General features: G+C 46.6%; 1 protein-coding gene across 4 annotated transcripts in view; it reads right to left on the reverse strand.

Annotated features, from left to right (window-relative positions):
• DGCR2 (DiGeorge syndrome critical region gene 2) overlaps window positions 1-15,261 on the reverse strand; it is a 60,457-nt gene that overhangs the window by 21,011 nt on the left and 24,185 nt on the right. The gene's annotated exons all lie outside the window — the stretch shown is intronic.

Below are 15,261 nucleotides of genomic sequence, written 5' to 3' on the forward strand. Positions count from 1 at the left end.
CCGCTACCGTGAAATGAAGTCTTCCCCTCAGCACAGTCTCTAACGGGCTGCTGCTGGCACAGCACAGGGTCAGCTGTTCCTGCTGACCCTCCCTCAGGAGCTCTAGGCTGCACGGAAGTTTCTTCCAGACCCTCAGCTGCCCTCCCACCCCCAGAGTGCCTGGGAGCCTCCCGTTAGCACGAAGGGGGAACTGCTGTGTGTGACCCTCTCGGCACTGGGCCTCGGTACATTCCTGCTGGGCTCCCTGTGCCTGGCATAGGACCTGTGTGCAGCAGGCCTTGATGCATGGTTGGCAGTGTTAGCAGGAGGCTGAGGACGAGGAAGAATTCTAGTTTTCTGTATCATGGTTTAAGAGTAACTTGCAGGGTGGTAACTTGCAGTCTCTCTCTGGGCTTCTCCAACACCCTGTGTAGGAAAGAGGCAGAGGCAATGTCCCACCTGAGCCACCCTCCTTCCCACTCTGCCTGCACAGGGGCACCTTGGTGCACAGCGAAGGCTACCTGGCGCAAGGTCCAGACAGACAGTGACAAATTGGGTTTGCACCGCTACACACGGACAGAACCACAGACAGCGAGCCCTCGGCATGCAAGGCTGGCCTGAGGCAGAGGATATGGAGGCGTGATTTGGCTTGGCAAGGGGCGTGGCATGGCGTGGGGACCGTGGTGATTTAAGGGCAAGGGGTTGCAGGGTAGGGCGGTGTCCCATAAACCCAACTTCCCTGACTCTGGCTGGCAATTAGCCCCACTGACTAAAGCTTCGCTAGCCATCTGGTTCTGCTAGTATCGCAGACTCTAATAACTGCTTTTATCATAAATAATCTACTTTTTCTCATTATAATATAACAACTATTCAATGTGAAATACTTGAAAACTATGTAAGTTTGAAAAGAAAAGAAATATTAATCATTTCTATGTCAGGTCCACCTTTCAGTCTCTTTTTTTCTACATAAATCTTTAAAAATAGATTTTTAGGGATCACATCAAGCATTCTATTCCAGGGTTTGCTTTGTAAGCTTAAGACTATAAATAGCCCTGGCTGGCATAGCTCAGTGGATTGAGTGCCAGCCTACAAACCATAGTGTCGCTGGTTCGATTCCCACTCAGGGCACATGCCTGGGTTGCCGGGGCCACGAGAGAGGCAACCACACACTGATGTTTCTCCTTCCCTTCCCATCTGTCTAAAAATAAAATAAATAAAATCTTAAAAAAAAATAAAGTGGCAATAGTTAAAAAAAAAAAAGTTTAGGTTGTTGGCATTATTCCATTACTCTGTGAAGCAATTACTCGTACAGAAATGTTTGTGCCTCATTATTTCCTTCTGAGACCTGGGCAGCTACGAGCCCTACCAGATTTGGTTCTGTCCCCTGCTAAGTATTCGGGAGAGTATTTCCAGCTTCATCTCAGGCCATGTGATGGGAATCAGGTGCCATTTGATTGTGAATCATTCTAATATATATAATGTTCTACCACCGTCTGAGATAAGCTCAACATAAAGCAAAGACCTCAAAGGAGAAGCATCTTTAAGGCTTTTGGAGCCACTTCACCACCAGCACAACCATCTCATGTGCTGCTTCCCCCGCAGAAGGCGCCTGAGGCTGTGGCTGCTCTCGGCCATCGCCCAGCCCCGGGGGCCAGCGACACCCTCTCTCTAGGACTGGAGTGCCCCACGCACACATCTTGAGCACACTGCTCCTGGGTGGAGATGGACAACTCAGGCACAGGGACAGTACCACAAAGCCCTCCTCTCCCTTTCCCTAGGCAGGCGGAGGATCAGGAAGGTGCCCACTGGCCTTCTGAGGGAGGGTGGACTTGGATGAGGGAGGCGGGCGGAAGCGCTTCCCAGCAGAGGGCACAGGTTGGGCACAGGCAGGCATGTCTGGGACAGGCTTGAGGACAAGCCTGGGTGTAGCAGAAGCTACGCCTAAATTTCACACCTCCCTTCTGTCTACTTAAATGAGCAAGACCTGTGATTCCACTTTGCGTCTTGGCCTCTTTCCCGGACCAACAACAGGCTCTGCCCGGGACAGGCCACAATGCAGAAATGGAGATAGACCTAAGACAGTGGTTTCGAACCTTTTTCATCTCACGACACACGGACTAATTACCAAAAATCTGTGGTGCACACAAAAATGGATTTTTTGCCAACCTGACCAAAAAAAGTGTGATTTTGATTCATTCACACTGGATGGCCATTGTTACAGTGACTCTTGTCATTTTTATTTGACAATCTAAGGGAAAAGAGGTCAGTGTCCTTGACTAAATAGTCAGATACTGTATGTTTTAAAAATTCTTATGGCGCCCTGGGTGAAAAACTGCTGATCTAGGACAGAGGGGCAAAAGAAAGAAAGGTAACAGGGTGTTCTGCGGGGTGACATGGGTACTGAATGCCAACAGGTGGCCTGGATGCCGACTCTGCGGGGGGGAAGCCATCTGCAGCACGCGGGTGAGGGGGCAACAGGTGAGACAGTTAAGGAAAGGCGGCCTAGTGGAGGTGGAAGAAGTTACTTTGTGCTGAGCAGGCTTCTCTGTGCTTTGGGTGCAATTTGGAGCCCTTCTCTTTTCCGTCACTCCTCTTCCTACCCAAATGTCCCCATCTATCCACTCATCACTCATTTATTCTGTGCCCCTTCCTTGCCGCCAAGGAAACCCGCCAGCACAGACATAGGCCTTTGTCAGCAAGTGGAAGGGCTTGGCCAAGGAGATGGTGATGACGGACCCGGGGTTTCCAAGTGTCCTGAGGAGCAGGAGATGGGGGCAGCTGGGAAGGAGGCAGAGCAAGGATTAGCATACTCAGAGACCCTGACGACCACCTCTGACCATCAAGAATTTGCTTCTGAGACCCAGACAGTATTTCACCACTACGGCCAGCTGGAGGGCGGGCAGCTCTCACAGCCAAGCCGATTCCCGGGCAGCAGCTCTGCAGACACCCCAAGCAACCTTCCGTCTCGCGCCAGTGGGACAGGTTCTCCCGTGGGGAATCAGGCCTGCACTGTACCTGGGCTGCTATGAGACTTGCTTTTGCTATAACTCCCTCACCCTGGATTGAGGCAACACATGTTTCCTGAGCATCTCTAACTTCTTAAGTCTGTGCTAAACCACCCAAGTATGGAGTGTTAACCAGTTCAACCACTTTCCCCCTGGAGCTGTAACACCCTTCTCTTTGAAGTAATTAGCAGCATTCTGTCCTTTGTTGTCTGTAAAAGGTGATCACCTACGGTGAACCTGTGCACTGTCAGTGAGGACCATCCTGGATGTAATGTGCCCAGAAAGGCAATAAAAGCCTGTCCAGGCAGGGGTCAGGCTCTCTCTGGTCCTCATGCCCTCTCTCACGTGGACAGTGGCCCTGCTGTCCCTTTTTCTCCACAGGATGTCTGTAGTCCATGTAAATTGGTCTACTGGTGCCACAGCACACGGATCCCACGGGCCGGGACCCGCATCACTCACCTAACTTCTGGGAAACTCTACGGATCTTCCACTCCAGTCCTCACCACTGCGAGGATCGCTCTGTTTTTCCATCCATAAGGGAGTCCCTCCCCACCTCAGTGTGCCAGGTACTGTCCCGGGCACAGGGAACAGAGCAGTGGGCAGGGAACAGCAGTGGATGATCCTGTTGCCCCTCAGCAATAAGACGCCCTCCTCTTCCATCCAGCAACTGGCTGTGACAGCCAAATCCAAGTGCATAATCCAACCCCAAGCCCAGGCACGAAGTCCTGCCATTGGTGCTCTTCTCTCTCAGATGTCCTCACCAGGACTTCAGAGCAGCTCCAGCCACCAAAGACTGAGTGGGAGCCTGCAGAAGGAGATGTGAAGCAGCCAGAAGCCAACATGGTTGACCTGCTACTGGAGAAAAGGAGTTAAGGGAAATGTTTAACCGGCGGGAGAGCAGGCTCAGAGTATTAGGAGACCAGCCTCTGAGCAGAAGCGGAACGTCGGGAGGTGGGGGCTCCTCCTCCAAGTCCACAGGTCCTGAGCCCCTGCCTCCACCTGACCCCCTGGGCAGCCACCTGCTCTCTTGGCTTTCAGCTCCACTGGGGCACCAGGCTTTCTGCTTCCCCAGCACACGCCTCAAGGGAAAGCTGGGGGCTGCTCGAGAGTCTCAAGCCCAATAGGCAAACTGAGTCAGGGCAGGGAGCGAGCGGCATGCAAGTAGAAGACAAAACGTGATTCTGATTTGTGTTTCTAGGACCTGTCCAAACAGGGCAAAAGACTAGAGCCTCTCCAGCACTCCAGGTTGTCAGAACACGCATCACTTCCCTACCCGATATCCAAACAGGTTTAGAATCATGGTCAAAAATCGGATGTTACTTGGGAAGTCAAATAGCGCCTGCTTACCAAGACAGGATTTCTAACATGAAAGAGCCTAAAAACATGAAATTCCTAATGGTATTTCCATCAGGTCACGCCTGTTCTTTAAACCGATGCTTCTCCCAGCTAGGGCCGCGGTGGCCTGGCTAATGAGAACGCCGCTGAGGCTCAGGTGGGCTGGCCCAGGGGCCGCCACCTTTGCTTCTGTCCCATCAGTTTTGAGACCCGTGCTTCTGAAATACCAACATGAGCACTTTTGTTCTCCCACTTCACCCCCCACGGGGACACACATAACACAGCACAGAGAGAATCACATCACTGCAAAAAGTCGGCCCTGTAGGCTCCAGAGCCTGCCTCCCTTCCATTGCTTCTGGGTTCACAAATGTCTCCCGCACAAGTTCACAGAGGGAGGGAGTGGCTTATCTTCTCTTACTGCCCCTGACAAGACCTGAAGCCACCAGATAGTCCTACTACACTCAAGCTGTGGCCTTGGGTCTCAACTGCCAGACGAGATATGGCAGAAGCAGACTGACCTGGGTAGAATACCTCACCCCACGTCTTAATTCTTCCCATGTTCATCACAAGATTAAGCAGAAAGCCCTGTTTACCCTCATCCCAGCCCCTTGTGCCCAACCCACTTCCCAGAGCCAACTGTTTTCCTTTATTTTTTCTGACATTTTCCTAACACTGACTTGTGTTAGGGTGGGTAATGGTTTAGCTCACACATGCTCTTACCTCCCCAGCAGAGTAGAATCAATTTCATAATTAAAGCCAGTAGAATAATGTAATAATGTATCTTCACTTGTGAGCCAAATAGGATACTAAGGTTATTTTAATTCTCTAACAACTTTCTCCCCCAGCCCAGAGTTAATATATGCATCAATTTTAAAATTTACTTGGTTTTCTGTACAGCAACCATTAATTTTTTTAGCTGCTATGTAGTAGATAACAATGGGTAGCAATAAAAATGTTAAACACTCAAAAAACGCTGCATCAGAGTCTCTTGCTCCGCTTTGTTTCCAGAAAGCCCCTCCTATGCCCCCACCTTCTAGCACCAGAGTGAATGGGTGGTGGACACCTGGGCTAGAGGAGGGCTGGCTGGGATCCTGGGGGCGGCCGTTCACTGCTCTCCTGTTCCGGGACCCCGTTTCCGGGACCCCAGCCATCTTCTCTCTTGCTTCACTCTCTTTTACAAGACCACACCTTCCTACGAAAGGGCAGGGCAACTTTATGAGTCTGTCCAGATCTGAAAATTTCTGAAAGTTGAAGCTTCTAGTTAAAGATATCATAATGAACAAACGTATTTATTAACCTCTAGCCTCTCCTGAAACTCATTAAAACAACAGCAATAGGACTTTTTAAAAGGCACACAGCCCCAAAGACAGACAGAATGTGGAAGAGGATGACAAAGCTCTAAAAACTGGAAAGCAGAGGACGAAGTGGTCATTGACTCAGAGGAGGCAGCCACACCTTGTAATTTGCCTGGGGACGATGCCTGTTCATGCTGCTGTCCTAGGACCCTATTCTGAAGTTTTTAGTATTTGCCAGTCTCAAAATTGTTTTATTTTAGAAGCAAGTATCACTCTAAACTTATTTGAGCCCAAAAAGCTAAATCCTAGGCCAACAGCTTTGAAAGTGGAAAAGGAAGGAATCTGGTAATATTTAGCAAAAGTACATACACACTGACCCAGCAATTTAACATTTAAGAATTCACAATGAAGACACATCCCGGACAACTTGGGGGCGGGGCACACACACGCACAAGGTTGTTCATTGTGGCATTACGCTTAATGGCAAGGCACTGAGCCCATACACAGAATGCCGGTTAGACAAAGCGCGGTACGTCCATAGGACGGAGTGCAATACAGCTGCAAAAAAGAACTGAAAAGATCCTATGAATTAACAGAGTGACTTCAACAACATCTTGTTAAATTAAAAAAGGAAGAAAATCACAGTGCAGAGAATATACACTGTAAAATACCTGTTTATGTAAGAAAGGGGCAAAAAAAGGGAAGTAAAATATGCATATTTTCTTATTTTTGTGATAATTTTTTAAAAAGCAAAACCAAAAACTCAGGAAAGATAAGCCAGAGACTATTCAAAATACCTATAGGAAATGAGTGGGAACAGAGCAAAGGGACAGGAAATAGAACTTCTAAGAATATGCTTTTATGTAATTATGATTTCTGAATCTTGCCATGAGACTGTAGACTGTAAAGGGGTGAATTTGATGGTATATGAATTTATATTTCAATACCAAAGTTAAAGTAAATTAAAATAACAAGATGAGGCAGTCCTAAAACTGGATACAAACACCATTAAATGTTAACATAATCCAACAGAAGACAAGAGGACGAATCTTAATGACTTTTGAGCAGAGAAGAGACTACACACCCACCGTGGGAAACAGCCTAGCAACATAAAGAACGGAAAAGAAGCCCCGGACTTTACCCAGCAGATTTGCTCTTGGTAGTAGTACAGGAGTAGTAATTCCAAAGATGTGTAATGTGTATTTCAGGACTGGCCAAATGAGTACACATACAGAGGGTATTGGAAACCAGGGTTCTTACTGTGGGACAGAGAGATATAAACATGAGATGCACGGAGGAGAGGCGAACTCTAGTGCAGATTAGAATCGGAATAGGAGGTGTCAGTAAGTATGAACTTACTATTTTTAAAAAAGGTTTTCTAGCTATATCCAATGAAAGTGCCTAGAAACAAAGAAACCCAGATAACTATGAGCACAGCTAACACTCAGATCTTGGTTTTTAAATACCATTCCTCACTAAAAGGAACAGGCCTCCTTAGAAAAATGGCCGCCTCCAGGCCTGGAACATCTTGTGATGCCATGAAACAGGAAAGCTCCTTACAGGAAATACCATTTACTACGAATCATCAAGAAAACACTTGGGAGTAAGGTTGTTTGACAACAGCTAGAATACCACGCCAGATTTGTTCATTACTTATTTCACAGATTATCCTTCATTCCAAAAGGGGAAAACACATTTCCAGTAATGAAGGCATACATTAGCTCAACCAAGTGATCAAATTTAACATCATCGATAATGGGACAAACTGACCTCACGTGCCCCCTGACATGATACTTCGTGACCCGCTTAAAAAGTCTCACTCTGAAGCACCATGGAGCTTGGGCAAGAACAAGCACCTTAAGAAAGGCGGCAAAAGGGGAGCCAAGAAGAAAGTGGCTGACCCATTTTCTAAGAAAGACTGGTGCGAAGTGAAAGCACCAGCTATGTGCAATGTAGGAAATACTGGGAAAACACAAGGCACCAGCCCACGTCTGACTGGTCTCAAGGGCTGTTTTGGAGTGAGCCTGGCTGACGTGCAGAATGACGAAGCTGCACTTAGAAAACTCACGCTAATTACTGAGGAGGGCGTGCTGGGCAAAACTGCCTGACTCACCCCCACGGCACGGATCTTGCCTGTGACAAAATGTGCTCCACGGTCAAAAAATGGAAGGCCCGCCTGGGCCAGTGGCTCGGCTGGTTGGAGTGTCGTCCTGTAGGCCAAAAGGTTATGGGTTCGATCCCTCCCCACGTATGGGAGGCAACTGATTGATGCTTCTTTCTCACAGCAACGTGTGTGTGTGTGTGTGTGTGTGTGTCTCTCTCTCTCTCTCTCCCTTTCTCTCTAAAACCCAATAAACACACCCTCAGGCGAGGGTTTAAAAAAACAACAACAAAACCCGGCAGACCATGACTGAAGCTCACCATGACTGAAGCTCACGCTGATGTCAAGACTGGCGATGGTTATCTACTCCATCTGGTCTGTGCTGGTTTTACTAAAAAACACAACAATCGGACTCAGAAGACCTCCTATGCTCAGCATCACCGTGCCCGCCAAATCCAGATCATGGAAGTCCTCACTGAGAGGTGCAGGCGAACGACTTGAAAGAAGTAACTGGTCAGTAACTGGTTCTAGACGGCACTGGAAAAGGCAGAGGAGAGGCCTGCCATCTGTTCACCGGCTCCACGAGGTCTTTGTTAGAAAAGCCAAAATGCCGGAGAAGCCCAAGGCTGAACTGGGAAACTCAAGGAGCTACGTGGTGAAGGTCGCCGTTCTGTAAAAGCTACTGGGGGTGGGATGGGGGCTGAAGTAGAACGGATGGATATGAGCCCCCAGTCCAAAAATCTGTTTAAATTTCAGACATTTAATGGTGACAAATAAAAAATCCCATTTGTGATGTTTAAAAAAAAAAAAGTCTCACCTAAATGAATCATGAGTAAATAGACAAGTCAAAATGGAAAGACATTCTACAAAACTGGCCTGGACTCTTCAAATATGTCAGTGATGTGTACAATCAATTAAGAGAAAAAAAGCTAGGACACTTCTTGATTAAAAAACAAAGCAAGATGGTGAGAACCTATGATATGTCACTTCTGAATAAATCCTGGCTTTAAAGAAACAAAACAAAAACCAGAGCCTGTAAAAACCATTTTTGGGGCACAATTTTAAAAATTTCAACACGGGCTATATATATAATACAAGAGTGCAGTAAGTTTTTTTTTCCGTGTGCGAGTGTATTGTGATTATTATGGGCCTGTTCTCATTCTTAGATGACAGATGCTGTAAGTGTGTGTGTAAAATGTCTATCAGTAACACACTCTCAACAGGTTCAGGAAAAAAACCTATGTAGAGAAAGCAGTTGTGGCAAAATGCCATCAGCTGGTGAATGCAGGTAAAGGCTGTGTGAGCATTCATTGTACTATTCTTGTAGCTTTTCTGCAGAGCTGAGATGTCTCACATTAACATTCAGGGGAGAAGACAGCTGACACGCCCAGACCCAGACCCCATCCTCCGCACTTGGTGTGGTCAGGCAACCCTCCCCTCCCCCCACTCTAGCAAAATATGGGTGAGTTACTGATAAGGAGGTAAAGAGGTGTTGCTGGGCTGTGGGACAAGTTCAGCTGAAAGTCAGAGTTCTGCATTTAGAGAAGGGAGGGCAGACTCCCAGCTCCTTCTCTGCTAAACTCCTAGCACCCAGGCCTCCAAGCAGAATGAACATTCCTCTATGGGAAAATCTGGCCAGCCCAAATAAAAAGTCCAAACGGGGAGGAGATCCCTGGTGGAGATGGTCCAGTCGGTTCACCCTCCAGGGAGGCCGGGAGGTTCAAGGGGCTCCGCCCTATGTGGCAGACAGGCCAGGACCACCCACGTGAGTGAGGGGAGTCTTCAAATGAGAGACCAAGACCATGAAGGAAAACAGAACGTAAAAAACGAGTATAAGATAGATGAAAAGTTAAACACACTGTTAACATCCTCAAAGTGAGACTATATTGTACCCACAGAACAAGACAACACCCTTCCAAAGAAAAAGCTCTCTTGAAAATAAATGCAAACATGACAGCAAAAATAAAAGCTCCTTAAAAGGTGTGGTGCAAGTAGAAACTTCCTAAAAGCAAAATAAAAAGATGAAGAGATGGCAAACTGGAGAGACTAAAAAAGCTGAACATTAGTGCCAGAGCTCCAATTTCCAATAACCGGAGTTGTAGAAACAAAGACTAAATACATGGAGGAGAAAAAAAACTAGTGGTTTCTTTCCCTAAGCTGAAAGGCATGTGTTTCCAAAATAAAAGGTCCACTTAGTGGCCAGCACAAGGTACCAAAATCACAATTTCCAGGGAGAAAAAAACAGGTCACGTACCTTCAAAGAACCATCAATAATGTTGGGAGCTTGTAAAAGATGGAGGAAAATCTTCAAAACTATAGGGGAAAAGGATTTCTAGCTTATAGTTCTAAAATTCAGCCCAACCTATCATATTCAAGGATAAAATAAAGGCATTTTCAAACAAGGAATCAAGAACTTTTGTCTCCTGTGTTCCTTTTCTGCAGAAGGAATCGGAGGAGGCAGTACACCACTTAAATGAGGGAGTAACCCGAAACAGGAAACGGGAAGTGAGAGAGAGACACAGGGAGGAGATGATGTCGATGATGCCGAAGGGACGGCCCTCGAGGGTAGGGGGACAGCGGGCGGCAGGCCCTGCCAGCCCTCCCTGACCAGTGAGTGCAGTCAGAGGTCTCCAGGAGAGAAGGGTACAAAGCGACTCTGGCAGAGTCTGTGACAGATCTACAACTGGGGGGAAATTAGGACAGAGGTCCTGCTAAGGAGATCTTAATTGGCAGTTTTTTAAAGTTAAACATAAACTTACAACATGACCCAGAATTTCTACTCCTCCGTATTTGCCCAAGAGAAACGCAAGCATATGTCCCATCAAAAACGTGTACACTGAGGTTCGCAGCAGCTTCATCCACAAAGGGGAAGCCACTGAAGTCCCCACCAGAAACGGAATGGCTACACAAACTGGCGTCATCCACGGAAGGGTGAGGAAAGGGACAGACTACTGACGCGTGGATGAACCTCAAAAACAGTACGCTAAGCGAAAGCAGCCAGGAACAAAACAACACCAATTATATGATTCATTTTATGTGAAGTGTCCAGAAGAGCAATTCTGTAAGAGACAGAAAACAGATGAGTAGGTCACTGGGAATGGGGGAGGGAACAGGGAGTAACTGCAAATGGACGTGGGGAACTTTTAAGGGAGATGAAAGTTTTCTAAAATCACCGTGGCAGATAGCTGCAGAATTCGGTTAATTTATCAAAAGTCACTGATCTGTAAACTTTTAAAACCAGTGAATCTTGTGGTACAGAAATTATATCAATAAAGCTGTTATAAGTTGAAAGACTAACAGGACACATACAAGTTTTTTTAAAGTATGTAATAGGTTTAAATAAAAGTAAACAAAAAGAAAACGACATGGGCGAACCTTAAAAACAGTATGCTAAGTGAAAGACGCCAGACACAAGCAACCACAGGGCGTGTGACTTCAGATCTTCACGCACAGAGGAGGCAAATCCATAGAGACCCAGGCAGACTAGCGGCTGCCCCGGGCTTAGGCTTGGCAAGAAAGGGAGAGTGCCTGCTCACCATTCTGGGGTGACAATAATGTTCTAAAATTAATTGTGGGATGGCCGTACAACTCTGTGAATATTCTAAAAACCACTATGTGATAATGCAGCCTCCCTAAGAACACAGGACCGCCCTGGTCCTTTGCCCACTGGGGAGCCTGACACTTCGAGGTGCCTGTGCGGAGCCCTAGCTCCTCAGGAACAGAGCTCCTTTGTTCGGGACCTCGCCCTGTGCATCTCCATCGGGCTGTTGATTCGTATCCTCACGTCCTTTGTAGTAAGCCAGTAATCTAGAAACCAGACAGGGCGTTCTCCTGATTCTGTGAGCCATTCTAACAAACTAACTGAGCATAAGGAGGGGATCTTTGAAGCCTCCAATCTACGGCTGGTCAGTCAGAAGCACAGGTCAGAGAGCCTGGGCTTGTGGGTGGTGCCATGAAAGAATGTTCAATTTTTACAAATGCTTTTTCTGCATTTAGATGCTCGTGTGTATCCTCCCCCAACCCAATAATCTGTTATTCTTTTAGTGTGGTGTATATATATTGATTTGAGCTTGCTGAACCATCTTCGTATTACAAGAACAAATGCATTTGGTCACGGCGTATAATCCTTTCCATGCGCTCTTAAATGGTTTGCTAGTATTGTCCAGGATTTTTGCATCAGTGTTCATGGGATACTGGCCTTTAATTTTCCTTTGGCAGGTTATGTTTCTAGGAACTTGTCCATTTCGTCTAGGTTATTATCCAATTTGTTGATACACAATTATATTCTCTTATAATCCTTTTTACTTTTACAAAACTGTTAGTAACATCCCAACATAGTTATCTGGACGTTCTCTCTTTAGTTAACCTAGCTAAAGGTTTGTCTATTTTGTTGATCTTTGGTTTTACTGTTTTTTTCTCAACTCTTTTCCTTCCTCTATCTTCTGCTACCTTTGGGTTTAGTTTATTCTTTTTCTAGTTCCTTAAAGTGTAAAGTTAGGTTGTCGATCTGAAATCTTTCTTTTTAAAATTTAAGCATTTACAACTATGCATTTCTCTCGGCGTTTTTGGTGCCTCCCATTAGTTTCGCTCTGTTGTTTTCATTTTCACTTGTCTCAAGATATTTTCTAATTTGCTTTGTAATTTCCTCTTGACACTGACCTCTTAAGAGTGTGTTGGTGAAATTCCATGTGTGTATGCATTTTCTAATGTCCTTCTGTTAGCTTCCAGTTTCATTCTATTGCGATTAATAAATCTTTTAAATTTATTAAGACTTGCTTTGTAGCCTGATATATGGTCTATCCTGAGAAATGCTTCATGTGCACCGGAGGAAAAAATGCGTATTCCTCTGCTGTTGGGTGAGCCTCAAGTCCCCAAGGTCTGCTCACCTTTCTCTGTTCATTTTGTTCCAAAGACTAATTGTTACTTCGGGGTGGTCATGGGGGCGCTGGACTCCCCTGTGGCCAGGTTGGCGGTGAGGGAAGGTGCTTACACTGAGCAGGTGAAAAGCCCTCCCCTACCTGTCAGACTGGGGTGGGACCAGGGGAAGACAGGTGCATGCACTATAGAAGTCAAAATGGTGGCAGGGGGAGGTGCTGGACCAAAGCAACCTGTCAATCTAGCCTGGGGAAGGAAGGGATGGGTTGGGAGGTGGACCCACACAAAGCATGGGACAATTTGGGAAGCTGGTTGATCATTTTGAAAGAGCACCTGGCCTGTTCCTCACCCAAGTTAATACAGTCCTAGGGGAACAAAGAAACGCTTGCTCTCTGCTGCTCCTGGCTAGCTGGCTTGTGACCTGCACTCTGATGGCGGACTTGCCTGTTCTCTTCCCATGGTCCATGGACAGACAGGAGGGTGACTGTCTCTTTTTTGCCGAGCGTACCCTCTCTAACCATAGTGTGCGACCTTGCAGCCCAGCAGCTCCACACAGGAGGGAGCCTGAAACAGACAGCAGCTGGGAACAAGCTAGGCCACCTGGATGACCACACAGCGACTGCTGTGGGCTTCAAAGGACTGTATTTTAAGTTGGAGCAGGGCCCTGGCTGGTGTGGCTCAGTTGGTTGGGCGTCATCCTTCCAGGTGGGGTCACTGGTTCGATTCCCAGTCAGGGCACACTGCCTGGGTTGCAGGCCTGATCCCCGGTTGGGGCACGCAGGAGAGGCGGCCTATCAATATTTCTTTCACACATTGATGTTTCTCTCCCTTTTCTCCCTACTTTCCCTGTTCTCTCAAACAATGAATAAACAAAATCTTAAAAAATAAACTGGAGCAGCAATTCTGGACACTGGCTTTTGTCTTGGTATTGCTGAGGAGACAGGCTTTGAGATGGGGAGTCTGCCGTCCTCCCAGATCACATAGCACCTGAATGAAACTTCCCTTTTACACCAGCACCTGCCTCCGTGTAGCTTTTGGGGTGGCAGGCAGGCCAACACCCTTTTTTGTTTGGTAACACACTGTATTTTGCCATGTATAATGTGTGCCCACGTTTTTGTGCACATCACACACGGGATTATCATACCCACGGTATGTAATCATTATGCCCGTGTATAGTGTGCATCCTTATTTTTCCCTCAAAAAATTGGGCAAGAAGTGCATGTTATACATGGCAAAATATGTAATTTCAAATGTCATTTTCAAGTTCATTCAGTTCTGGCTGTGGCCGGGTAGCTCAGTTGGTTAGTGTCACCCTGATATGCCAACTTTGTGGGTTCCGTGGTCAGGGCGCATATTAAGAAGCAACCAATGGTCCTGGCTGGTGTGGCTCAGTGGTTGAGTGCCTGCTTGCGAATCAAGGGGTCACAGGTTTGATTCCCGGTCTAGAGCGCATGCCTGGGTTGCGGGCCAGGTCCCCAGTAGGGGGCGCATGAGAAGCAACCACATATTGCTGTTTCTCTCCTTTCCTTCCCCTCTCTAAATAAATAAATAAAATCTTAAAAAAAAAAAAAGCAGCAACCACTGAATGCATAAATAAGTGGAACAACAAATTGATGTTTCTCTCTGCCCACCTAAGAAAAATCCATTTTAAAAAAGTTTTTTAAAAAACATTCGTTTAGTCTTTCTTCTGCCCGTTGAACCCCACTAGTGCATTTTTCCATTCAGTTATCGTATTTGTCTGGTTCCTTCTAATAATTTCTTTCTCTTTGTTGGTATTCTCATTTTTTCCATATATTGTTTTCCCAGTTACCCTTAGTTTTTTGTATTTTCCTTTAGCCCTTTGAGCCCATTCAATATAGTTTTAAAGCCTTTGTCTAATATGTCAGGGCTAGTTTTTGCTACTTACTTTTATTCTTTTAAGTGAGCCAGGTGTTCCTGTCTGGTTCCATGCCTGGTGATTTTGCTGTCGTTGAAAATTAGGCATGGGAAGGAAGAGCCACCTCTCCTAGTCTTCGCAGACTAGCCTTGCACTGGGGAAGACTTCCACTAATTAGCAGGCTTGTTCTGAGCTTAGAGCCTTCTCAAGTCTTTTCTGCACTTACATCTTATCTGGGCCTAAGTGTGAGCTTTTTTGATTCCTAAATAGACCTAACTGCTTTAAATGTCTTAACTTCTCCGACAGTGCCAGCCAACTTCTCAAAGGCCTTAGATATTCTATTGTATTCCTCCACCATTAGTCCTTTGCCCCAGGCATCTGAAGCTCTGTGGGCCCCCACTCCACCTCTGTAACAGTTTCCTGAATTGTTTCCTGAATTGTTTCCCCTGCTTTTCACAGCCTGAAATCTGGGTTACGCTGGTTTTCCCTGCTTGAGCTCTGAGTCACAGGGAAATCAGTGGCTCAGGCAATCTCCAGACAGGTTAAAATGTTTCAAGTCAAGTCTGCCCTGTTGCCTCCCTCCTGTTAGAGGCAGGCAATTAGGTATTGGGCTGTTGCTTCCTCAGACCTATATGCCAGGTGGGGAAGGAGTTGGGGGGCAAAGGTGAGTTGATGATACAAAATTTCCTACCATTTGAATGTGGCTTTTTCTTGACTGGGTGCTCCTGTGGCTGGGTGTCCAACCCACTGCCCAGGATGGCTATGAATGCGGTCCAACACAAAACCGTAAATTTA

This window comes from Desmodus rotundus, chromosome 7 (assembly GCF_022682495.2).
Source record: "Desmodus rotundus isolate HL8 chromosome 7, HLdesRot8A.1, whole genome shotgun sequence".
Taxonomy (NCBI): Eukaryota; Metazoa; Chordata; class Mammalia; order Chiroptera; family Phyllostomidae; genus Desmodus; species Desmodus rotundus.